The 27,271-nt window shown below is 29.9% G+C and overlaps 1 pseudogene; it reads left to right on the top strand.

Moving 5' to 3' along the window:
* The first annotated feature begins 999 nt into the window (after nucleotides 1–999).
* LOC132743784 (protocadherin-19-like) lies at nucleotides 1,000–27,270 on the top strand (annotated as a pseudogene).
* Nucleotide 27,271: the final 1 nt, after the last annotated feature.

The following is a 27,271-nucleotide window of genomic DNA, read 5'->3' on the forward strand; positions in this document are numbered from 1 at the left end:
TTAAGTACAAAGTCTTGTTTTCCAAATACATGATAAAGATCTGTTTTAAGTTGGTAATAATGTGATTAAGATGTTATAATCATCATAATCCTATTAACTCCCTTTATTATATTCATGAATTACTATGTAACATATCCGTATTTTGTTTTGTGACCGTATAGCCGTATATATTTTTTTAATATAAACAATTTCATGCCAGGTAAATCAAAAGTGCAATTTCTGATAGCCTTGTGTTACAAAGCGAAATTAATAAAAGGTTTGGTTATGTAAGATAAATAAATGGGAAAGACTCTGTGTCTGGAATGAATTTGATTTCAAACAAAATAGTGTAAGATAGGACTTAGACTTTACTTTATACCTTTGTTTGATTAAATTTCATAAATTTATATTACACATATGTAATACAATTAAACATACATGTTTATAATACATTTGTCCAGAACATAAATTTTGTAAATATTTTTTTCTTATATTTGATCACTTTTATTATTTATATTAACTTGAAAATTTAAAATAATATTTATTTGTACATGTATATCATATTTTAATTTGTTTTTACATTACTTTTTTACATGTCAACTATGAAAACTCTCACCTCCCAATTTTTATAAATCATTTACATTTACTTCTTTGTGACATTTATTTTAATTCTTACATCATAATATTAATTATGGGTGTATGTAATGCTTTAATGTCTGTTTTAATATTTATTGTTGTTTTTTTTCTCCTTCTCTTAAATTAAAGTTTTGAAATTTTATCAAATTAAATATTGATTTCAGCAATGGATTTTTTTTAAAGTAATTTAATTTAGATTAAAGTTTGTTCATCATATTTGTTTCCACATTTATTTCTTAATTGCTATTTCAGTCCCAATGTTTACATTTATCTGTCATATTGATCATTGCCTGATGATGATTTTCAATATTATATGCTCATGAATATTAATGAGCCATCCTTTAATATGATTGGCTGTTTAAATTATCAATAGTGGACAGATAAACAGCTATCGTCCAATCAGACGCGAGGTGTATCAGTGCCTATCTACCCTGTATCAGTGTTTACTATACATCTCAATACGGCTAATATATGGTAGTAAAAATAACGAGAGCACTTCAAAAACTGGCTACCGATATTATGCAAATTTTAAACACTTTTCTATTAAATATTCTGTCATGTATTTAGATGCTTGAAGATTTCAAGGTATTATGAATATTTATTAAAAATTAGATGTTTATTCAAATCAATTAGTAATAACATCGTATTGAATTTATAATATGTCAGAAAAAGGTAGAGTTCGCATTTCAGTCTTTTGTAAATGAAAGTAATGATGGATTTTTAAGTCGTTTACAAAAATATTCGCAAAATGAAGGTTCAGTATACAAATTTGATAAAAATTGTGTTGCAAATTTTTTCTTGTAGATTATTATCAGTATCTTTAAACAAATTTTTGTTGTTTTAAAAATATTGTGTGAAGCATAAAAGATAAAGATCTTAAGGTTTCTTTTGTTTCTTTAGCCTTTTCCAACATCTTCGTACATAATTATCACATGTTAACATCTTTTGTCTTTTCTTTCAGTTTAATCAAATAGGATCTCTTGATCAGAGTTTGACAAATACTACGGTCCTATGAAGTGGAACGCTCGTTCTTGTATAACGTTGAAAAAAAAAGATCGTTGACAAAAGCTAAGGTAATAACACTGTGGTCACTGTACCACGAGCCTTGAGGTGTTTACAATACGCTATAACGTTATAGAAGAGATCAGTTTGGTAAACGAGACTGCTATTTGATAGGATAGCTTTACCAGTTACACGATACCTCTGTAAAAATTGGATATTTTTGTAAAATCGGACACACATGGGATCCACTCAGTATAGTAAAGGACGTGACAGTGGCCAGCATGCTTTTGTGATTAATTTAATGGATTTATGATTAATGAATATGTGCAAGTGAAACATTTTGAATGGGATTTTTGAACGAAAAAAAAAATTGTTAAAAATACAAAAGTGTGATTTGATTGTTTTTGTAAAAAGGACGTTTAGTGCTGGTATATTTTTACATGGAAAAGGAGTGTTCCTGTTAACTGTTTTGGATTTAAACCAAGCTTTGGTAAATATTATATATTATAAAAATTTATTACATTGAATAATAAGATCTTTTTATATCAATTTATTCTACCATATCAGTCAATGATTAATTTGATTGTTTTGTTAATTAGCCTTCAATTTACAAATCTTTTGAACAATGTTAACTTTCAGTTATTTATATTTCGTCAAAAGCAAAAGCAGGTCAGTTAGAAAATTTGTGCAAGTGTTGATTTACTAATTTTTAAAAGACATTTGAAATTTGACACATATATTTACATGCAAGATTTTTTTTATCCAACCCTAATCATGCAAATGCATTTATTTGATCAATCTTGTATTTTTTTACTTTTTCTTTGGCACAACTCCACAGGATGTATATTTGATACTTATTGTTTAAATGGGTGACAAAACGTCTGTGGAATTTCTCTGCGGAACTTATCGCTGAGTTATTCATACTGTTAAATATAATAGCAGAATTATTCTATTGAAAGTGTAAATATTCGATTTCGTGTACTTTCACATAGTCTCAAACGTGGCTTTTTTTCATGTGGTGTGGTAGGGATAGTCCTGTTTTGTCGTTCCTGGATTGTCATGTTTGTGGTTCCCTGGACTGTCCTGTTTTGTGGTTCCCTGGACTGTCCTGTTTTGTGGTTCCCTTGATTGTCATGTTTTTTGGTTCCCTGGATTGTCCTGTTTTGTGGTTCCCTGAATTGTCCTAAATTGTGGTAGGGATTGCCTTTGAGATTTTACATTAACTATACACAATTGTATTTATAATAATTGAATGAATATATTGTTTGTACATATAACATTGTCAGAATGATGCACCAATAAGTTGTACTTAGAAATATATAACATTTAGTCAGCATGTTCTCCAATTCCTTACCTTGTGTAACTGTAAATATTATGACAAAAAAGTGTAGTTCTTTAGCAAGTATTGTTATGTTTCATTTGATAGACTGCTATATCATATCAAAACGCTGAAGTGGTTGTACCAGTATATGTTGTTTTGTACCAAAGTACAATATGAAGGAAAGAATGATAATTTAGAAAAGATGTCTCTTCACAAATTATGACTAACTTTTATTCAGTTCTATTTCTAAAGAGGAAAAATCAGTAAAAAGTAAAATTTATTAAATATACAAAGTGTTTGATTTTTACAATATTTCTTTATGAAATCTTTTTAGGGCAATAACTAAAATAACAATTAAAGTTTTGGTTTTGGCAGAAAAAATGTTATTTACAAAATTTATAAGAACCGTGGAATAAAATCAAGTCAAAAATGAAATATCAAAATTTCAAACAACATTTTCTTTTGATGTTTGGTATGACCAGATATACACACATGTAGCAAATAATGATTAATTTCACCACAAATCAAGCTGGACATGTGCACAAAACTGACCACAATAGCTTTTTTGACTGGCTGACTGTCCGAAGAGATGTCATAACAGGTCGGTTAAAGAAATCAATAAAAATGCACGTTGATGTGATAGATGCATTTATTACGAAGGTGTCCATTGTTCACAAGTTACATATCAATCACACGAATTCCTAACTGTCAATATTGATCATAAAAATTATGTGTCTTTTATCACCTTGTATGTAGAAGAATTTCTCCTTTGCTTTGATTGGCTGTCAAAATAATGACAGGAACAAAGTTGTTACTTACTTAACTGGTAGCAAAAAAAAATAATCTTGATATATGCTATCCAATAATGCTTGAGAAATAAATAAGTAACTTGTATCGATTCTGTAGAAAATTTTATAAGCTGTAAAATTAAGTTGTATGGTATTTTAGTCATTCACAGTTATTTTAATATCAATATTATTTTGAAATTAAACAATAAACTGACTGTACTAATAATTCTTTACTACTCTGTTTGAAAATGTTAAAGTAAATATAAAACTCTTGTTATATTCACTTTTACAGTCTATTATACTTTTAATGATTATTAAACTTTCCATGGTTTGTTTACATATTTGACCGCAGTATTTGAAATTAAACAATATATTAATGATTCTTTGCTAATAATTATAATTTTATATTTCAAAGCAGTACATGGAATGCCTTTTATCGAATTGCATAAAACATATAAAGTCAATATATAATGTAATATTTTCATATAATTCAACTTTAATTTGAAGATCTTAAATTTATAAAGAAGTGGGGATTTTTTGCCTACAATGCAGGTTCTTTTCCTACCTAGCAATTTATTAGACCTGCATTTAAAGCAATGCACTTTCTTAGATTTATTATTCAGGAAATACATTTATAGAAAATATTTTTTTAGATATCTATTAATTTACCTAGAAAAACTAGAAACACATTTTATACATTATGTACAACTTATTTTTCTAATAAATCTATTGTCGCACTGTTTTATCCAAGGAACGTTATTTTATTTACGAGGTAAACTTAGTTAATATGCAAAAAAGAAAAAAAAAATTTTTTTTCTTCAGTAAATGACTAATAGTATAAATGTCTTTGAGGTTTTTTTATATTATTAAATTAACATCGTGTAATCATGATGAGCGAGACGAGCCCCCGAAAAAAAAATAACAACACTTTAATTGTCATACATGATTTAGTGATATCTTGATATAATAATATCAACAATTTGTGTACTGAAGTTTGAAATAACATTTCACGCTATTAAAGCCGAGTGTACGAAACTGTACGAAAATTGAGCAATCGTAAAGGCGAACATTTTTTTTTTTGTTATCAATGCACTAAATGGTGTCTTGACTTTATAAATGTTGAAATGTTATGAATTAATGGATGGAGAAAAAATATAATCTAGACTAGAGAGAAAAATATGTAATTGAATTTTTGATTGACATTTCTTAATTTATTTTGCCAACAGCTGGATTTCTTCTTTTATTTTTGTGTAAATTCATATTCATCATATATCTGTCCAATTTCTCTATTAAAGGTTAAAGGTTTTTATATCTTCATATAGACTGAAAGAAATGGAGAAACATTTCTATAAAAATTCTAACATTTTGATGATTTCTAATAACAATAACGAGGAAACATTCTGTCCTTCGCATAAAGTTTAAAAGTCATCATTTGAATACAAACAAAATCATTATAAACAAAATTGTTCGCAAGAGCAGCAATTTATCGTTCATTTATTTGTTTATTCATTTATTTTGAAAAGAACGTGTTGTTCGAAAATTCGTCCAAAGGCATTAAAGACCCATAGATTTTAAACTATCCATATTTAATAGGTTTTATATTATAATGAATAGAGCATTAAGGGACAGATAATTTCTGGCGACTGTCAAGGTAAAAGTTTTAATTTCATTGTGAAAAATGCACGGACATGCATCCTTTACACCTCGTATGTCAACCTTATTTCTAAGCCCGAGTGATGACTTTATTTTAATGGCGATATTACAATATAAACATACATAAATCATGGACTTTAATCATATAGTTTGTTTTGTCATTTGACATTTTTTAAAGAAAAATAGCCAATGGGCGTTTTATGTACAGTTTTGAATTTTTTTTACGAAGAGGAAAAAGTTAATACTAGTTGTTATGAATGATTTTGACGAATGGGGTAATTAGATGTATGATAACCATCTTTTAAGACAAAGTTATGACATATCAATTATTAACAAGACAAAGTGACCCAGCAAAATATTTCTATTCGGTAATGAACTTTTACTTTTTTAAAAAAAATTATTATATTTAGCATAACAGCCACTGATGATGTAGGTATGAAAGAGTGGATATTTAACTCAAAGATTTAATAAAGTGAGGAAAGGATTTAAATAGTGTAAAAGTAAGAAGGTTTTACATTTTGGATCAAATTTATTTGTAATTATATAATTGTAATAAGGTTTGTTAAATAAAACAAATAGAAATAAGAATACATTAATTAGAAAAGAGCAATAAAAAGATATTTTCATGTTAATACAGAAATTCAGTTATGCAAGAAAATTTATTGGAAGAGAAAAAAAGTAGAAAAAAAAATATAAAAAGAAAAAAAATATTATTCTTTCACACAAAAATGTATGCATTTATTAATTTATAAACTAAATTATTTTAATGTCAGTATATGTATGAACTGAAAAGAAAATAAAGTATTTAAATACAAAAGTAGGGTTTACTATAAGTTAATTAAAGGCCCATTATGCTTAAAAATTCATTTTTAGCTCGACTTTTCTATGAAAAGGGGAGCTATCCTACTCGCCCCGGCGTCGGCGTCGGCGTCGGCGTTGGCGTCACACCTTGGTTAAGTTTTTCGTACCACCCCACTTTATTTCAGAAGTATTACAAGTATGGCTTTGAAACTTACCATACTTGTTCACCATCATAACCTCCATGTACAGACAAGAGTACATAACTCTGTCAAGGTTTTTGACAGAATTATGGCCCTTTTTTGACTTAGAAAGTGTATTGAGCTTGGTTAAGTTTTTTGTACCACCTCACTTTATTTCAAAACCATTGGAGGTATTGCTTTGAAACTGACCATACTTGTTTACCATCACGACCTTCATCAACAGACAAGAGGACATAACTCTGTCAAGGTTTTTGACAGAATTATGCCCCTTTTTGACTTAGAAAATACATTGAATATGGGTAAAATCCACTTATTGCCTTAACCCTTTGAGATATTGCTTTGAAACTTTTAATGCTATTTCACATCATTACCCCCATCTGTACGCAAGAGAAGGTAACTCTGTCAAGGATTTGTTTTAAAAATTAAGGCCTTTTATCGACTTAGAATCTTGGTTAAGTTTTTAGTACCAGTCCACTTTTTGACTGAACTGTTTGAGATATTAATTTGAAAGTTGGAATACTTCTTTACAATCATGATTCCCAAACATGTCCAGGAGAAGGTAATTCTGTCAAAGATTTTATTTGAATTATGGCCCTTAACTGTCAATGTTTTGTATTATAGGCAAGCACTGACAACATCTAAAAAAGCTTGATAAAATTTATCTATTACTTGTATTATAAGGTAACTATAATACTTTCACATACAAAGTCAAATCTATATATTATGCTGATTGTACAAAAATATACTGCTTCCTTGGCATAGATTTCTTGAAAAATTATGTTATTATGTCATTTACCAAGGTGTTCTGAGTGACGTAAAAATACCTTATTCTCTCAAAGTGGGTTTAATACTATTAAATTTATTTAAGGCTCAACTCAGTTTTTTTTTCTTTCTTACCAGCCCTCTTTTGACTTAAACATTTCAAACTTTGCTGCAGTGTTCAAGGGTATCACACAATTCAGTAAAATAATTCTTCACTAAATATCTTAATGCTCATGGCCATTGTTCACTTTAAAAATACAGAGATTCTTGTATTGCCTTTTACTGCAAAAACTTTTTTTATTGGCAAGCAATAAAAAAGTCGAGCGCGCTGTCTTACGGACAGCTCTTGTTTTTATATATCTCACAATTTTTTTTATTTTTGGTGTCCTCACAGTATTAGTGTCTAGAAAGATACTTAGCCATTTACCATAAGCTTCTTTATTCATTTCTGGTGCACAATTTGCCTTTAAGACGTTTTAACCCTGCACTTAAAAAAATTACAACATACTAGTTATTGGAGCTTGAACTTTTTTTTAAAACGGTAATAAATATTAATTATCAACAAAGAGTCATAAATGCTATATGATATTATATATACTATTACATTGTGTTGTGTGTTTTTGAAACAGAACGCAGCAGTGCGTTTAATTTCTAATTCTTAAATACAAGTTAACGGCTTTGTTTTCTAATTGTCGGCCAAACGGACAAATTATAGTATGACAATCAGCACAATTGTATTCATTTCGTGTAGAGGACAAAAAAGTCGGTTTTTCAACGCAAAATCTTGAACATTGACTCGGTGAAGTTTTTGTGGTTTTTCTTCACTTTAGTTTATACAATTAGGGTTTTTGGCGAGTAGGCGAGCCCATGAAATTATAGGGTTTTAGTGCGGGCACTAACCCTGACCTTTGGTGCGAACAATGCTGGCCCTGTTTTTCGTTACTGATTGCGGTACCTCATGTGTACATCCTATTGAATTATGGGCTGTAATTTTTTCATTCATAAACGATGTACCATTTAAACGTTAAGACAAGTATGAAATTTATAGTCATCGTCCTGGTTTTCTCGTGAAGCAGAAGATTGTTCCTTTTCATACGGAAGTAAACACTTGTGTTTTTTGGGGGCCCATATATTAAATATGTAAGTTTCTATTAATAAGTTTTTTTTAGTTTCAGTCATTTAAGACTAATGGAAATACAATAAGATTTGGTGAAAGATTTTTTTATGTACTATTCAGTACATGTGCTGGTAGTTAAGTTTGTAGAAAAAGGAATTTTTTTCATAATGAAAGTCCAGGGGTTATTGTGTAGATCATATTGAACAAATATCAAATATTGCTGTTAACAAATTTTTTAAACATTCAAGCTTTTGATATCCCACTGTCTCAACCTTCCTATTGAAGAGTTTGTTTATTCCTTCCATTTGAAGAGCTAAAATTGAGAGTGCCAACATCGGAGAATATAGCGCTAAAACTTTGACATTCTGTTTTATATTGTCATAAGTTTTGATATCCTACTGTTTCAACCTCCACATTGAAGAGGTACTAACAGTTCTCCTCCATTTTGAAGAGTCTGAATCGAGAGTGCCAACTGAAATATTTAAGCAGTGAGATATGGTGTATTTAAACAGCTAATGATTGTATGATAGAAGATGATAGACATTGTTTTCCGTCCCTCGGTAGTTTTAAAGGAATTTGTCTCTATTTTCATATAATTTCCTTCTGACCTTTCGGCAATTTATTGCATTACTTTAAACTACTCGTGCCTCTGCCTATATGCTTGTTTTGAATTTTGAATTGGTATGTTATTGTATGAAAGTTTCATTTTTATCGTATTCTAGTGAAAACAAAATTTTGGATTTACGCATGGTTAAAATCAGTATTAAAATGTTTTCATGTAGAGTTTTTAGAAGTTTATCTAAAAGTTTAATTTACATTTTAATAAATAATGCGTTTTTTTCACATTGACAGATTTCACTTTAAGTATTTTATTACATGGAGGCGAGAGTGATTAATTTTACGCTCGATTTATCACATTTACCGATTTACTGAATTTTACATTTTTGGACTGTTGCGATAGATATGAATTTTCTTTTTCAATTTAAAAGAATTCAGAGTCTGGTGAGTATATCACCCTATGTAACAAGTTATTTTTTGTCGTGATTTATTTAAATTTCATAAAAGAGGAAAATTGAAACTATACAGCCGTTTCAACTCATGCTGCGTGTGTATCAAATCGTAGATTTATACGATTATGGAAAACAAGTGCGACATTGTTCACGGTCTACTTGTAATTTCTTGTTCTGCTAACAAGAAACATTATGTTTTCAGTTTTTGGCAGATTATGTGAAATATTTAGAAATTTAACATAAATTTTTTGGTGACATCGACCATATATGTCAGGCCCGTCGGTTGTCACCTTCCCATTTTTCACCGCATGAAATAAATGTATGTTTTTATAAACAAATTTCCATTTCTGCATGTAGATTTCTTTCATTTTTATTTAATATTAGAGATTCTGTATAAATACAAACATGAAAATAAATTGATTAAATTCAAACAATTTTTTTAAAAATTGTTTCATGATAAGTTCAAGCATTTATAAGCTATTAAAATCAAAGTTCAAGCATTAATAAGATATTACAATCAAATACTTAAAAAAAAAAAGCAACAAAAAAACCTACTGTTTATTTTCTATGTCTGCTTTTGAACAGCAGTCTTAACTTTAACTTAATCTTTAATCCAATCATCATTATTTTAGATATTCAGGTTTTTTTGGGTTTTTTTCAATTTCTTTTCATATAAATCAAAATTTTGATTGGTATATAAAATAATGTGCTATGTCAGATTTTAAAAGTTGTTGAAGATGATCTTTGAAAGTGAGAAAAGGTTGATTAGATAATGACAGCTGTGTTGAAGATATTCTCCACATGCGATAGAAAATCTTCTCTTTAAGTGGAGAAGTTGTGACAAATATAGGGATTGGTGTACCACTACCACACATATGTTCAGTTTTTTTTTTTTCTCTCCATATTTTTACATGGAAACTTTGAAGATTATTTGCTAATATTTTAATCTTGTTCTACTGATTTGGATTAATAATAAGATTAAATGATTATCCAGGTTGATTTAGCAATTATAACAGATGATTCATACTGTGTCAAAAAATATGTTACATCGAAATTTTAGATATATAATCGGTAGTTTTGTTTTGTGGTTTGAATTGAGTAAAAGTGACAAAAAGTTATTCGGTTTTTAATGGAGTTTTAGGAATAGAAACAATGTTTTGGTAAAATATTTATTTTATTTAATTAAATATTCATGCATATGAAAGATTATAAAAGTTTGAGTTGTAGATTTTTTGTTATGTTTAAAGAAGCAAGTGTCCAAATTCATTGAATAATCTTTATGTAAGTTTAGAAAGTCATTTCATTAGAACAAAATACTGTGAAGTAAAAAAATAAAATGATTTAAGCAAGTTAAAGTTGTTAAGGATACTAAAGGATAACCTAAAATGTGCCTGAATTAAAAATTGGCCATAACTTTGTTATTACTTGGAACAGATATGTAGAGGAAACTAAACTGTCATAGATTCAGTCAATATTTTGGACATAGTTTTTACCATGCTAAATATCTTAAATGGACTTGTCCATGCTTCAGTCTGGACAAAACCATTCATCATTTATAGGGAAAATTTCAAAATAAGTACTGACTGAATAGCAAACAGTGCAGACCAATGATCAGATGGCACATAGTTATGTGATCTGTACTGGTCACATGAATAGATTCAGTTGCCGTCAAACAGGCTTCAGAATATACATTTCTGAAACTCGTATATTAATTTTTTTCCTTACGTTTGATACTCTAGAGTTTGGTCTGCTCATCCTTATGCGAGCAGCTTTAAGGTCAAAGATTTCACATCCTCCCATTCATTACAAAGAATGAATCTGAAATTTATGCCGTATATATTATCCTATCTTGCAACAAAAAAAACCAAAACAGTGCATGATTATATCTGTTTGATTTACTGTCTCCCGATATGAGACTGTAACAAGAATGTTTTTTGCGGTACTGGTAATTTTAAACTAAAATTGCACCACCTTGAGTGTATAGGTATAAGGTAACGAGAAAAAAACAAAAATATCTGTGTTTGGTAAGAAAGGTGGGTCTCGGTTTTACATCCCGCCAGTGAAACTTTAGAGGTATCACTGTGCAGAATATGGTAACACAAACCTTTTGATTTTCATCTGTATTAAAGTTATGATTGAGCTTGTATGTTTTGGTCGATTTTTTTTTTCTTTTTTGACTAATCAGAAAACTGCACTAAATTGTTTCTTAACAGTTATTTAGATACAATAACATATTGGTTACAATTTTTTTCAATTTCTATTATACGTAATGTTAACAATAAGTTAACTTTCTGTGCTGAACATGTTTTTTCCCAACGTGTTGATGTGACGTTGATATTCGTGGGATGTAACAAGAAATTGTGGTAAAGTTTACTACAAACATGTGAACCGTTCTGGAGACAGAGAGGAGATTTTACAAGGTTGTAAGCAATTAACGTACGTGTTATCATGACTAATTAATGGAGTCATTATGATGTAACAAAGCTGTGACCAGAATTTTATTCTCGCACAAATATTGCGGCTAAATACATGTGGCACTTTATAACTTGTCTTGAATTAGCTTATAATGATTGATGGACTTATGTGAAGAGAAACTAAGGTAGTTTAAATAATGTTAATTTATTACATTTTATTTTATTTCATTTCTTATAATTTTTCTCAAATTTTCTTATATTTCTTTAAAATATTTGATTGGTTTGTTTTACCTGTTTGCACTTTTTAACATAATTATGTGAAATACAGTTATGAATCATGAATTGAATTAAGTTCATTAAAAATTGTTCCATCTTTTTTGACGCATAATTTTAATACCAAATTTTAATAACAAATCGGTCAAAAAGTTAATTTTAAAAACTATATTGTTTTGATTATGATAATATATGTATGATAAATACATTCACATTTGTATATTCCTTCGATCTTCATTAGATGCATCAATGTCGTAATGTTAAGAAATATTTTCGTTATCAATCATATACAGGACATGACAGATAGGTTCGCCTACCTCGACAAGTGGTCCGAAACGCGAACCATCCTGGCTCTTCAAACCATTTTATTACATTAAAGTCAACTCAAGACAGCTGGTACTTGAAAATTTATCAGAGTCATCTATGATAACAAAATGCTTGCGTTGAAAAATATATACCAGTTTGTTATTTTTTGGAGTGGTTTCTTTTCCTTAACATTTGAAATATGGCACTGACTGTGTTCTTCAAGTGTAGCCTCCAACAAAGATATGCTTGATTTTTATTCTTGCGTAACTTTGCAAAATATTCATCAGCAGATACAAGTGTGTGCTTGGTTAAATTTTTTTGAACATATTCTTATCTGTTTTGCTTCTTTTTTTTTATCATATTATGAGAATAATCAGGAGGATAATTATGTCTATTATCATTAGCTAATTATCTGTCTAGGATATTAACAGTAGTTATTAAAAGATGACAGAATTCTCCTAAATTTACCATTAGTAAGCATAATATTTTTTGCTTAGTAATTTGACTGTTTCAGAGTTTCTTATTACATAACTCTCTTTGATGTAGCGTTTTAATTTAACTATAGTAACTGTATAATTATTACATTAATTGTAGGCATGTTAGCTGAGGCAAGGTTTCTTTTACCTTTAATTAAGTTGAATGTATTATCTCTAATTATTTACAGACAAAATGTTCTGCGGCTGTGCTTTACACATCTTTCAATGCGGTTTTACTCTCGGTCCGACTTAGTTCTGTTTTAACAGCGATATTTTTAAATAAAAATAATATGCAGATTGGATAACGAGCGTATAGCTTTCAGAAATATTGACAAGTGGATTATGGGAGATATTTTTCTCGGATTATGGGAATTACTAGTGCATTATGGGGGTATTATCTGTGACTTTCAATGACCACTATAGACCCCTAGGGTTTTCGCTTTGATAGATTTGAGCTTAGGTTTTTATTTCTGCTGGGATTTTATTCATCGATAATGATCTCCTATGGAGATGATGTTTCGATGTTGTTATCTTTGTTATTAATTGGATATAAAATATAACTTTTAGCGTGGTTTATTTTTATTAATGTCTCCGCAGCGGTCATACGGCAGAGTGTCATAAGTACAGACTGTATGGATTTTTACTTATAAAGTGTTGATATCATGCAAATTTTCACCACAGGTACTCAAATTAGATATTATTTATTTGAATATTGTTTATTCCTAGAAATTATTTTGTGCTTTTTAAGGCAGCGCTTTTTGCAGTGATGCAATTCTGCGAATGTTTGTATCGGCAAAAAAAGTTGCATGTATGTTATTTTTAAAGTTGGTTTTCTAAAATGGGTTTATTTTGGTTCTTCTTTGTTTTTTTGTTTTTTTACACATTCATTTTGATAGCTCTATTAAAATTGTGCTGATATCAATAGACAAGGGGACAGTGCAGACCTGGCCTATCTGAACATGAATCAATATGGCAGTAAGAGTTAAGTTAGTTTTTCAATGTCTCTTACCATCTAAAAAAATATATTATTGGATATTATATCTTTAAATTGATGTTGCTGTTGTTTATAATAATTTGTAATTTTTAAATTAAATTATTAGATTATTTGTAATTATTATCAAATATATCAGAAATGTTAAATTTGCTTGATCTTAAAATATTTCATACAGAACTTCAGCATACACTTAAAACAGAAATTTTTTGTTTAAAGTACAAATTTTTGACACATAAAATACCCCTTTTCATTCACTCTATATGTATTCTGCGAATGAAAACATGTGTATTTAATTTGCTTATAAAATTCTTATTCAAATGTTTAAGAAACAATCTTATTCTAAATCGATTTTACTCCAAACAAATGTTTGTTTAATTATTGACTTTTCCGTGACAGTCTTTCACCTTAGGAGTACAGGGGGCGTAAAAGCATACAATTTGCTTTTATAGGAGATGAAAAAACGTTTTTTTATATTTATAATACTTGGTATATTTGCATGACACTAATTCTAGACGCCCATGGTTCTATTTAAAACATGAAGGTTGTATGGAATTATCTCATGCAAAGGTTTTTTGCAACTGTACTATTGAACTTATGGTCGGCATATTCAAAACCTAAGCTTATATTCTATCATATAGAGAAAAGACTTTATATAGGGAAGAAGTTTGAAATCTGAATTTTAGAACGCCTGGGAAAAATTGTGCATATTATCTATGAAGACACACTTGTTAATGCATCTGTTAAGGAATAATTTCTATTATCATGTTCTAACAACATGCCAAGTTTAAAGAAATTCTATTGAACAGTTTTAATTTTGCCTATATGTAAACTTCCAAAAACGTCCTTAACCCTATAATCTTGCTAAATTTAAATAATGGACTGGTCCTTAGCTGTTCCTAGTTTTAGGGATCCCAATGTTAAAATACCTCTTATTTAAGCAGACAAAAGTATGAATTCACATCAAACTGTGTGTAACTAACTGGTTCTATTCCGCTGGCATCAAACATTCAAAATTATCATTGCTAAATAGTGAGAGTTAAACCTGAAATGTAAATGTGATTCTATTGATTTTTGGTGCCTGAGTTTTCAGGTGGATTTTTTTTTCTTCTTATAATTAAACAATTAGCTCGTTTTATTCTCATATATTTTGATGTTGGCATGTATAGCATATCTTCAAGCTTTTAAAAAAGGTGTATTATTTGTACCCTCATGTTCTTTGATTGCCAAATGAAAAATTATTGAATGCTGGTTCGTTTTATAGTCTTTTATGTTATAAAATCTATCTCCATATTTAGATTATTATAAAGCCATCCATTATCAGTAATGCGTCAAAATGTAGGGGAAAAAATGCAAAGTTACCTTAATGGTATCATTGAATATTAGACTGGCCTAAGGGTTTTTGTTTAATCATAGAGAATATGTTTTTTTAGTGAGAAAGTCGGAAATCCAGTCTGAAATTCTTGCTTTTATGATATGAGTCAGAAACCAGTCTGCGATTTTTTTTCTGTATATTATCAAAGGATATTGATTGTATTGTATATGATATCTATATGAGGGAAGATATTGCTTGAAGATTTTGTCACTGCTGGATTATCTTTTATTATGTACACCTGTCGAGGGTTTTCACACGTTTTAAGTTTTAGAATGACAACTTGTATGAATGTCAATCAGCCTTATCTGTAAGATTTGCCACAAATCCCTGACTTTTGTACAGATTCTTAACTCAGGTTTTCTATCATTTTGGTTCTCGTAGTGAACACGAAGTTCCGCGATTGTTTACTTTAATCTACTGTCCGACAATTTGTTTATATATCATGATTAATGAAAGATACCGGTCTTTAGTTATCTTTTTCACAGGTTTTTGTAATAATATGGCAAAATTCAATAAATTTTATCAAGAAGTCATTCTTTACGTTAAGTTTTCCTTTTCCGATTTTCATTTTGAAAAAGAGCGACGACGAAGGTCTTAGTCAGAAATTGTTAAAATTTTATGGAAATTGTATTTCTTTGTGAAGATTGATAGATGGTTATTTTTCCGAATAGATGAATTCAGTGAAAGTGGTGTGAAATAGATAAGGTAGTATATCATAAGGCAATCTATTTTAGTATTTACTGAAAAACTGGACTTCAAAAAGATAATTTGAATTTATCACTTAGTTTGCAAGTGTCAAAGGAATTTGTATATAAAAAATGCTGCCTAAAAATTGACCAATTGGTTTTTGTGGTCGTTTTCTTTATACATCTTGAGTAAGATTTAAAAATAAAAGAACTGTTTTATAAATAGAATTTTTATTTATATTTTCAGGCATGTAAGCTGTATCAGTCTGAGATGGGGCAAAGTATGTGAATTAAATACAGAAATTTAAAAAATGAGATAAAAACTTTTCGTACATTGTAAAACAACAACTACAAAGAAGAGCAGCAAAATGAAGGCTATTTGCAGAGTTTTGTGTTCTCTTCTGCTAGGGATGGTCACCATGGTTACATGCCAGACTCCAGACCCACCTGTAACCGAGATCACTTTTGTGATAAATGAGGAGCAGACGACAGGCACTTACATCGGAAATATTGCTGCAGAATCTCGACTGGGAACCGAAAATGGATATAACTTCCAGATTGTGAAAGATAATGATGCCCTGGTATCATTAAACAAAACAACTGGTGAATTGAAAACAGCTAGAGTAATTGACAGAGAAACTATTTGTAAAAACCAGAAAACTTGTGATATACAATATGAAGTTCTTACTAATAAAGACTCAGATGTTTTTCCAATTTTGGTAATTTTGACAATAAGTGATATAAACGATAATACGCCAACATTTGATCCAAGTAAAATGATGTTGAATTTATCTGAGTCCACCCCGGAAGGCAATAGTTATCCTTTAAAATCTGCGATCGACTTGGATACTGGAGTAAATAATAGCATTACATCCTACAGGTTCTCCCCGTTCAGTTCGCAAAATGAAAATTTTGAAATAGTAGTTAACAGCGATAATAGCGATAATTTAGGCCTGACTTTAAAGCTTGTTAAAAAGCTTGATCGTGAAGTACGTGACAAATTTCAGCTACTTATCTTAGCTGAGGATAGTGGAAAACCGATAAGGACTGGAACTCTGACTGTTGATGTTAATGTTATTGATGAAAATGATAACAAACCAAAGTTTGAGAATTCCATTGTTAATATAACTGTCACAGAAGATATTGCTATAGGTAAAGGAATTGTAACTCTACGTGCTAAGGATGAAGATTATGGGAAAAATGGTCAGGTTGTTTACATGCTTGCCGGAACTCAGGAAAACTATGTCCTAGAGCATTTCAATGTGGATAAAATTTCAGGCCAACTGACAGTCGCTCAGAAACTTGAATACGAACCAGATAATGCGCATAAAACAATTTATATTGTAGCGAGTGACCAGGGATCAACACCACAATCAGCAACTGCCACTGTTTACTTGACCATTGAAGACATTGGAAATACTGCACCAAAAATAAGTCTGATTTTCTGGGCCACTAAAATTTCTGAAAATGTTATTCAGGTGTCCGAAAATTCAAAGAAAGGCACAGCGATTGTTTCTGTCAATATCGAAGATTCTGATTCTGGTGAGAACGGACAAGTTTCGTGTCAGTTGTTCAATACATACTTTGGTTTAGAGAGTGTAACTAATTCTAGAAATAACTACAAAGTGTTTGTGCAGCATACACTAGATCGTGAATCCATGGCAGAGCATAACGTGACTGTTTGGTGCGAGGATGGTGGCGGCTTAAGGTCCGAGGTAGCATTTATAGTTAAAGTCAAGGACGAAAATGATAACTCTCCAATATTTAATACTTATGTTTACCAGAAAGCATTTAAAGAGAATAATACATATGGAGCAGAAATCTTGACCGTTAGTGCCACTGATAAAGATGATCCAGAAGAAAATGGCCGCATTTCGTACTTCATTCATCCAGATGATGCAAAAGAATTTGAAGTTGAAGAGAACACTGGAGTCATTAGAGCGAAAGTGAAACTAGACAGGGAAACGTCTGCTGAGAAAATTTTTGAAGTTATTGCAGTGGATCATGGGAAGACACCAAGGTCTAGTACAGCAACAGTTAGGCTTGATTTGATTGATATTAATGATGTGAGACCAGAGTTCACCCAACCGGACCTGTATGAGTTTCGCGTTAAAGAAGGACTGGAATCAAACACCATTTGTAGATCAGGTGACAGCCACTGATGGGGATCAGGGAAATAATGGAAAGGTTACCTATTATTTACCTGACGAATACAAAATTGGAGGCAGATATGCAGTTCCGTTTGACGTTCTTGATAATGGAAGTATCAAAACAACAATGGAACTTGATCGTGAAACAAAAAGTTTATATAATTTCCAAGTGGGTGTTAAAGATTTCGGAATTCCCCCACTCAATAACACTGTACGAGTAGTTGTTAAAGTTGAAGATGTCAATGATAATGCTCCAGTATTTATTTTCCCTTCTGCTGAAAATAACACTGTAATAGCCTTTAATGAAGTTTCAGATACGGAAATCACAATTTTAAATGCAGAAGACCTAGACACAGGTATTAACCAGAAACTTGTATATTTCATATTAGAAGGAAACAATGACGGCATTTTCTCATTGGATCCAAATTCTGGGAAGCTATTTATTAGTAAAATACGTTCATTTAGCAGAAGATAAGAGATATCCGCTTTCTGTGTCTGTATACGATAAAGGCAAGCCTCAGTTGTCAGCAAAAGAAGAACTTTTGGTAACTTTGCGCTATACCAATGTGACTCGTCAAGCTCACCTCGGGGAAGATTCAAACAAAAGCTATGTTATTATCGTTGTTACTGTCGTCTGCATCACATGTTTGTTATCTGTGACAATTATCACCGTTATTTGCCTGATCCGCAGGAAAGACATTCACAAGTGCGGTAAAAATAGTACATTTGCAAAAGATCAAATCCCAACATTGCGTAATTCCAAGTCATCGGCACCTCCACAGCAACTAGGAAATGACAAAGTTTATCCCGAAGCAGCTCAGTCAAAGAATAAGAAGGAGGTCAGTTTCTCATTCGAAGATGGCGACAGTTTCTCGAGTACCGACAACAAAATGATGATGAATAAAGAAAAGGTAAAACATTTTTATATTTCAACTTTTCAATTATTTAACGAAAAATGTTCATTTCCGTTCACTATAAAAAATATAAAATTAGTTATAAAAGAAGTGGGGATGTAATGATATGCTTTTCATATGTAAAAATGGTGATTAAAACAATATAGATGTTGTAAACATGAATGTTTAGTAAAATTTTGCTATAAAAAAACTATTTTTTCATAGTATTTTTTTGCCCTGCACTAACTGAACTTATTTTATCTGTGAAATAAATGAATTCAATTTTATTCCTTTAATAGATATCCTTAGTGATATTAGCATTATTGAACGCAGCAAAGTTTTCAATTTTTATTACACGTTTCATAAAAGAATGTGATATCAAAGTAAACTAGTTATCAATTTTACATAAAATATTGCAATTACTTTGTTAAGCAGATGTTGGAGAATTTTACTAATTTTATCATTTTCCGACCCATTAACTATGATTATAAATCAATAAACTGTAACAAGTTTTCTTTAATAGAAAAAAAATTGTTGAAATTACGTTAAAGAGTGTGTTTAAATTTTGAAACATTTTACAAAAAGCTAGCACTTATTCATTTAGCCATAAAGTAGTGTCTATTTCATAATGAACTTCCGTGGGTGATTAATGTATTGAAATTATTTTTAGCGTACGACCTTATCGTACAAGTACACAAAACATAAGGAGTCCCGCTAAAGAGTCATTTTATGCCCGCCACAAACAGCTCATAGATTGACATTATCGATACCCTCCGCGTTAACGTCCTGACATATAATTAAAGACAAAAACATTTGTTTACAAATAATTATCGCTCTGATCATTGGGTAAGAAGTGCTTCATTGATTTTGATCTATATCTCTAAGACGTGATAGGGTGACGATGATTTTTCTAAACATGTACAAAAAACCCAACTGTTTACGGGTCTTTAAAATTCAATCAAATTTTGCGCAGAGGTATATTCGATATCCTACCAATTTAGATTAACCGATAATACAGGTCAGTGTTTATTATATTTTGTATCAAAGAGAAATCACCGGCCAATCTCTGCTTTTTTCCTTTTAAAAAATCAAAGGAATAAACAAAGATAGTGACCAAAGCTTTCATCCATGTTTCACTGGGTTTCTTTTGCAGAATGTTTTTTTTACACCCAATATCTTTTCTTGATGATTTTAAAAAAAAGCCGCATCATTTTACCATCTTTTCCATCAATCCGGATTTAAGAGCTATCATTAGCTACTTTTGATGCAATTTGAAACTGTAACAATCAAACGCACCATAGAATGTCAGATGCGCTTGATTGACCATCAACAATTTATGTATTACTATGAAAAGAACACGTTCTGATTTCTGGACTGATTTGACCATTTGAAATGGTCATCTGATGCAAGACATTTTAGTCTGAATTTAATGACATTTTTGCCACTATTTACTTTAATGGGTCAAATTTAATGTTTTTATAAACTTTCTCTCTTTTTTGTTGAATTAAACTTCCTTTAAGGTATTTGTATATATCTACCAGTGTATAAAAGTAAATTAAAATGTTTAAGGTAAACAACTTCATGAGTTAAAAAAAAAATTAAATAAAATATACAAAGATCATTACTAAATAAAGTCTCTTTAACTAATTAGTCATTTTAGAACCAGACTTTTCGTGCCTTTTAATTTATGAAGAATGAAAAGACATTGTTACAGAACAAAAAATAATGATTAGTATTTGCAGCGGAATGGACTTTAAATACATTTCTGTGGATTTTGAATCAAAAACAATTCATTTATTGTCTATACACCAAAAATTCTAAAATTCCAAAGTTATTCTTACATGCCTTTAATATTATGTCTCAATAGTATATTATAGACACAACTCATTTGACCGTATGACAAAGCCGTTATGTGGTGGCCGTAAAAAAACGCCCGATAATATCTTTTAGACACCTATAAATATCATAGTAGTCATCGGTTTATCAAAGAACTGAAGAGATATGTTTATAATTCAGTATTGTATTTGGTGATAAAGACGGATCGGGAATGATGTAGTCTTAGCTGTCATCGTTGAAAAAATTAGAACAATCCGTCACAGATATTTTAGCATACAATTCACACCATCATACTATCAATTAAAACAAATAGAATCTTAATTGACATATGCTTGATTGGTAGAATACTAATCACCTGCTTGAATAATTGAGTAAAAGATTTAAAAAAATCTTCTGGACTAATTAATTGACTAAAATTCTCATTTTTTTTATCCGCAATGTTTTGTTATTTATATCGATTCATTTCCTGTTTGTGAAGGGGGATAGTTATTGTTGTTGCACTGATCGCTGTATAATTTCATATGGTACTGAAGAATGAAGTTGAATAATTATCATAATAACATTTTCATCATCATCATCATCACAGTAAGTCTCATCATCATGATCAATATCATAATATTTATCATAATAATCATCTTAATTATTATCATCATTGTCATCATTATTATCATTACATTTGTCGTTATCATCATTTTTATCATCAACATTTTATCATCATCAATATCATCATAATCATTATAGTTTTCATCATTGTCATTTTCATTGAATTTTGTAAACTTTTATCAGTCTATTTGACTCGTGATTCATTTGACCTTAGATTGTTGCCTAATTAAACTTGGCAATAAAACTGTTATACACTAATTGCTAAAACATTAAACTTTAACAAGATGAAACCTTTGATTCAACTGGCATTAAAATTCTTTGTTGCTCATTAGAATTGCAAATTATCTATCAAGAAAAAAAGTGTCATGTTTAACATATAACACAAATATTTTCTATGATTGAAAAAAACTTTAATTAAACAAGTTAATGAATTCTTGCAAATAAGAGCGGAAAATGCTATTTTTAGAAATCATTTACTTCAACAGAATATGATTGTTTTCATGTTATTTTTTCTGTTTGTTCTAAATTTGTAAATATAATCTTAAATTATTAATGAAAATATAATTAGATGCAAAGATATACATAATTAAAGCCACAATAATTCATTAATTAATTCAAAAACTTAATAGATAAGTTCATTGAGTACAAATTGATTCATGTTTATAATAGTGGAGAGTTAAAAGATATGGAAAATATTTTTTATTTGATAAATATCCTGATGAATTACAATAGCGGACTTGCTCTGCTTTAAATTTCAAACACTCTGTTGTGAGTTTTAGGGTTTTCAATATCAAAATTCATCATCAGATACCCACGGCCGAACCATTAACATGTTATGTGACATGTTTATCAATCATGGGTATCCGACGATGATCAAAATTGAGCCTGCCATCAGAATGTACAAGTTTACAGGCTGGCCTGGCTCTATACCGGTGGCAAAGGTCAATGACTTTTAGTTCCAGCATGTTAAATCAATTAATTGTATTTTAGACCTATCTCATTTGTAACATATGTGTCCATGTGAGTACATGTAGGTGGTTTGAGGAAAAACATATGTTGCTTATATCCTTGTGCTTTATCAAATATGGAAATTATTAATTGTCTGAAATTTAATTTATCATATGACAAATGTGGCTTATCAACTTAGGGTGGGGTTTACCTTGTTAATTGTCATACACAATCCTTAAAATGGCATATGATAATGTAAAGTTAGTTTAAGTACAGTATGATAAATTTTTACTATAGACTTACAGACTTAAAGCAAAACTTTTGAGGTTTTAATTATCAATGATTATTGTATGTTCTCTAATAAACGCCCCTAAATGTTACATTTTCAAAAAAGAGAAGCCGTACAATATACATATATCAAAGTAAAAATAATGGTTAAACCATCATCAAAATAGAATTATTAATGGCTGTTTTTGTGTTAATACTACTGAAAACACCAGCTGGATTAAAATTTGAGCTCATCTCCTTAGATTTGTAATATACTGCAATCATTCTGGTATCTCAGCTTTTTTTTTCTATGTCCAAAATATGGGTGGGCACATTTAATAGTGGAGGGGTGTTTATTAAAGAATATATGGTAGATGTTCATTTTACAGGTCTGATATACCTAAATTTAATGTTCATTTTTGAGGTTTGATAACTCTAAATAAGGTGGACATATCTCAAATTATATCTCAATGATTATTCATCCTTTACTGACACTCACCAGAAGTTGTTGAACATTAGTGGAGAATTTACTGGTTATGAAAACAAAATTGCTTAGGCACACATGACTCTCAGTATGAAATTTGGCTCTGAAAAATCTTACAACCACTTATTCAGCATCAGTTTTAATAAATAATTTGATAAAAAGGATGCATTGACTATGAGGTTCTTTGTTAGAAAATTTTGTATACAAACAAGTTTCAGATAATATATCATATTTAATAGTCAGACACAATAATATGCCTTGCTACATATGGATCATTTTATTGCTACTTTATCAAAAATTTCCTGAAATAGAAACTGATAATAAACTAGATATGCTTTTAAAGAAATTAATTTTGTGTCATCAATCCAAAATTTAACATCAATTTGGGAATTCATATTTCATAAAATGCTTGCAGAAAATTATAGTAATATCAAAGTAATAGTGAATCTTCTTATCATTTTAAAGAAAGTAGCAAAATAGATTTCAAATTCTGTTTTAGTTTTGTGTTTTTTATCAGAAATAATCTGTGAAATTATAGATTTGTAGCATATTTAGAAAAGCAAAATCATCGAGCCGACGTTATCGAACGAGTCAAGTACCTTTCAACAGTCGCGGCAGAAGTTGAAACATCTTAAGATTTAAGACAAGCTAAGATTATGCTTGTTTACCCAAACTCTCCCATAAAGAGACAAATATTTACCTAGATATTCCGCCATACTGAATGTACGGAACTATTTTTAGTACTTCAAAAAAAACGACATCAGGAACGCAGGCACTTAACTAAGTGAAATAGTTCCATTAAACTTTATGCAATGAGGTAGTTGTAAATTTAAAACTGAAATAAATAAAAATGGAAAGATATTGAAATCAGGGTGGATTTAATCTTTGATTTACAATGAAAAAGATGAGCTTCAAACTTTTTTGGTCTACTTAATAAGGAATGGGATTTAAACAAATAAGAAAAAAAGTATTTTAAGCTGATATCAATTCCAACTTATAAATGGAAGCTGACCAAGCATAGCTTTTAAATTATAAGAATTGACTAGTCCCCCTTCTATAATTCAGAACAGTTCATTGTAAGTTCAAGATGTTGAATTAGAATTTATTTTATTTTTTTCAGGGCCCATTTCCGAGTCGGCAGACGACCTTGAATGATATGCCCGAGGAGATGGAGAGTCCCGGTAACAGCCAGCACTCAAATATTTTACGAACTCAACAGTACAGTCAGTTATCGGCTCAAACCAAATACCTAGATCACACAGATGCTTCATTGGTGAGTATCACTTTTCCCACTTTACTTCCCTTTTGCTTCATTTTACTTATTTTGCTTAAATTGTAAAATGCAAAATTCATTTCTTAATACTGAGACAAACAATTAATGAAAAAAAGTCCAGTAGACGTTTAAGACTAGTTGGAGTTTTGTTTTGTTGTAAGTTTCGTTTTAAACAGTAAAAGGTGAAATTAAAAACTTGACTTTCTGTGAAAACATGGAAAATTGGTTGAGATTTTACAGATAATGAAGTTTATATGGTAACTTAAATCTTACATTGCATTTTGATCTGAAATTTAAATCCCCATTGCAGTAATTAACTTTCAAACTTAATGACTCTTATTTCATGATTTTTTGTAAAAACGTTTATTTTCAAACGCTATCTCGATAACATTAGGAAAATTTATACCTCTATAAAGAAAATAAGATATGTTTGAGTATGGTATTTATAAATTCATTTCATGAAAATTTCTGGGTGTTTTTCTGTAACGGGTTTTTAATTATCATTAAAAATAAGTATGAGTACAGTATCCTGTCTGTTTTTAACAGATTTGGGTTTAGTCTACGATTGTCTACTTTCTTAAAATAGAAATTACGACCAAAAACACAAAGACGGAAGGTAAAAAAAAATGTGCTTTAAATTAACGATACAGGGAAAATTGAAAAAATTGCTTAATAATAATTTGTTAAGTTATGAGGGCATAGTTCATTGATGCTGGTTAGTGGGTTACATATGATATGTTGGTAATTCTGGTTAGCTGCATATATGTCATATTAGTAATTCTGGTTAACTGCATTTCTGCAGGGAGCTGACATAATTCCTTTGAAAGCTTTAAGAATTTTTATTTCCCCTTTTTCCATTTATAACATGTGACCTCTTTAACCAATCAAAATGCTTAGATTTTAAGCAAGCTTGTAGTTAGTGCATATGGTAATTTAGTCCAACCTGTTTTAAAGCTATCATCAATAAGTGGATAAAATGTGCGACCCTTTCCAACCTGGAAATAGTGGTAGACATTTTTTGTATTTTAAAGTGAATTGAAAACAGGTAATTTGCAAACAGACAAAGCATGCATCATTTAAGCATAAAAAGTTGCTCATTTTTAGAGGTCAAATCCTTATTGCATTGATTAATTTAAGCCAAAAGAGCTTATTGCATATTAATTAGGGGCCAAGACATATCCAGAAATATTTCTGATAATAATGATTATTTTCTTTATCAGATTGTCACTGCTTTGAAAGAATAAATGTTGTCTTTATTAATTTTTTCTATATAATATTTAAAACTCATTACTGTATTAAAGTTTTTTCTCTAAAATGTGTATTGTATATTTTAACATATTTCAACTTTTGAGATATATATATCAGTAAAAATTTGAAAATACGGTATTTGTTGTTGCTAGGTAACGGTTTCATGACTTAACCATACTATCTTAACTTCTGTTTAAACTTTCCTACCATATTTGTCTTGTATAAATGTATCATAGTAACAATGTTTAACCTCTGGGGTCAAGGTGAGTTTAAAAGTATTTAAAATATTTTTATACAAAAAAAAAAAAAATTAAGGTAGAAAGTACAAAAAAGTACTACTTGAATATTGAAAATTTTATGCTAGAAATTTATTATGCAGTTGATTACATATAAGGCTTGTGTTTTGAAAATTTTCGAACAATTGATAATTAAGTCTTATAAATTACCGGTAGGCCTTTGTTTAGATTTATTGTTTTACAGTTTAGATTATGAACAGGTCAATCATTTTGTCTGGTTGAAACAAACATAAGGAAATGCATAAATTATTGTACTTTTAAGGAAGAAATTTTGATACTTAAATTCAGAAATTAAATTTTTTTTGTTTTGTATTTCAGACTGCGAGTCATCAACGTGAGGACAGTCATAGTGAGACGTCAGGGGAGACAACCACAAGTCACGATAGCGGGAAAGGTGGCAGCGTAGAGGGAGATAATCATGGTATGTTTTATACTGTTTTAAGTTCTGTTAGGTTGAATAACAGACACCTTAATCAATAGGCCCCTTTACATATTGTTTTTATTTTTTTTAACTTATCTTGTCCAATAGTTTTGTTGAGCCTGGAAGCTGTCAGCAGACAGCTGTCGGCATTAGACCGAAGCCGGGCATGCAAGCATACTTTCCCATTGTGCTAGAAAAGAAAACAAAATTTTCATATGGAAATCAAGATATTTAACCTCGAGAATTTTAATTTGATATCAAAATTAATAATCTTATTCAATGCCTGAAATTTATATCGCAGTGAAATTTGAATGATTGTCTGAAATAGAATGTATTCAAAATTGTCCTCGGATATTTTTATGGTGATTATAATAGATCGCATTTATATGTATGCTCTTAATAACATTTTTGTATCATCCATTACTGACTATAAATGATGATAGATTCTGTAATCAATTTTGATTCATGTATGAAATATTATTCATAACTGTTAAACACCTTGAATTTTAAACAATCCACGGTTAATATTTATTTGATAGTAAATATAAAGTAATTAAAGGCATTATTTACATATTAAGTGATTCTAATTTGTACAGTTTGAAATAAAAGTTCAAAGTAATGAAAATGTTTTATAAATAAATCATTTCCAAAAGATTCAAAGTGCTTTTTTTATTGATCAGGAAAACTTGGTTATCAGTTTATTCTGAAATTGAAAATGAAATTTATGCATGCCCCATCTATTATATTATAAATAAAACGCCTATTTTGATATCATTGAAATAAAAAGAATTCATTGACATTGATTTATTATTTTGCCCCTTTATTTTTCAGACTTACAGCTTCATATTAATGCATTGAATCCATCAGCGTACCTCATCCGAGACGGGCGACCATCGCACAGCTCATACAGACAACCCAAACCGTCTTCACCGGTCAAAAACATTCCGCCGAACACCTTACCGCTGCCTTATAAAACTACCGACTCAAAACCCAAATCCGCTTTTACTGACAATAAATTCCACATTGCTCCGCCTAGTCATCGGACAAGTCAAAACAGAATTC

Source organism: Ruditapes philippinarum, unplaced genomic scaffold (genome assembly GCF_026571515.1).
Source record: "Ruditapes philippinarum isolate M1 unplaced genomic scaffold, ASM2657151v2 ctg3345_1_1_1_1, whole genome shotgun sequence".
Taxonomy (NCBI): Eukaryota; Metazoa; Mollusca; class Bivalvia; order Venerida; family Veneridae; genus Ruditapes; species Ruditapes philippinarum.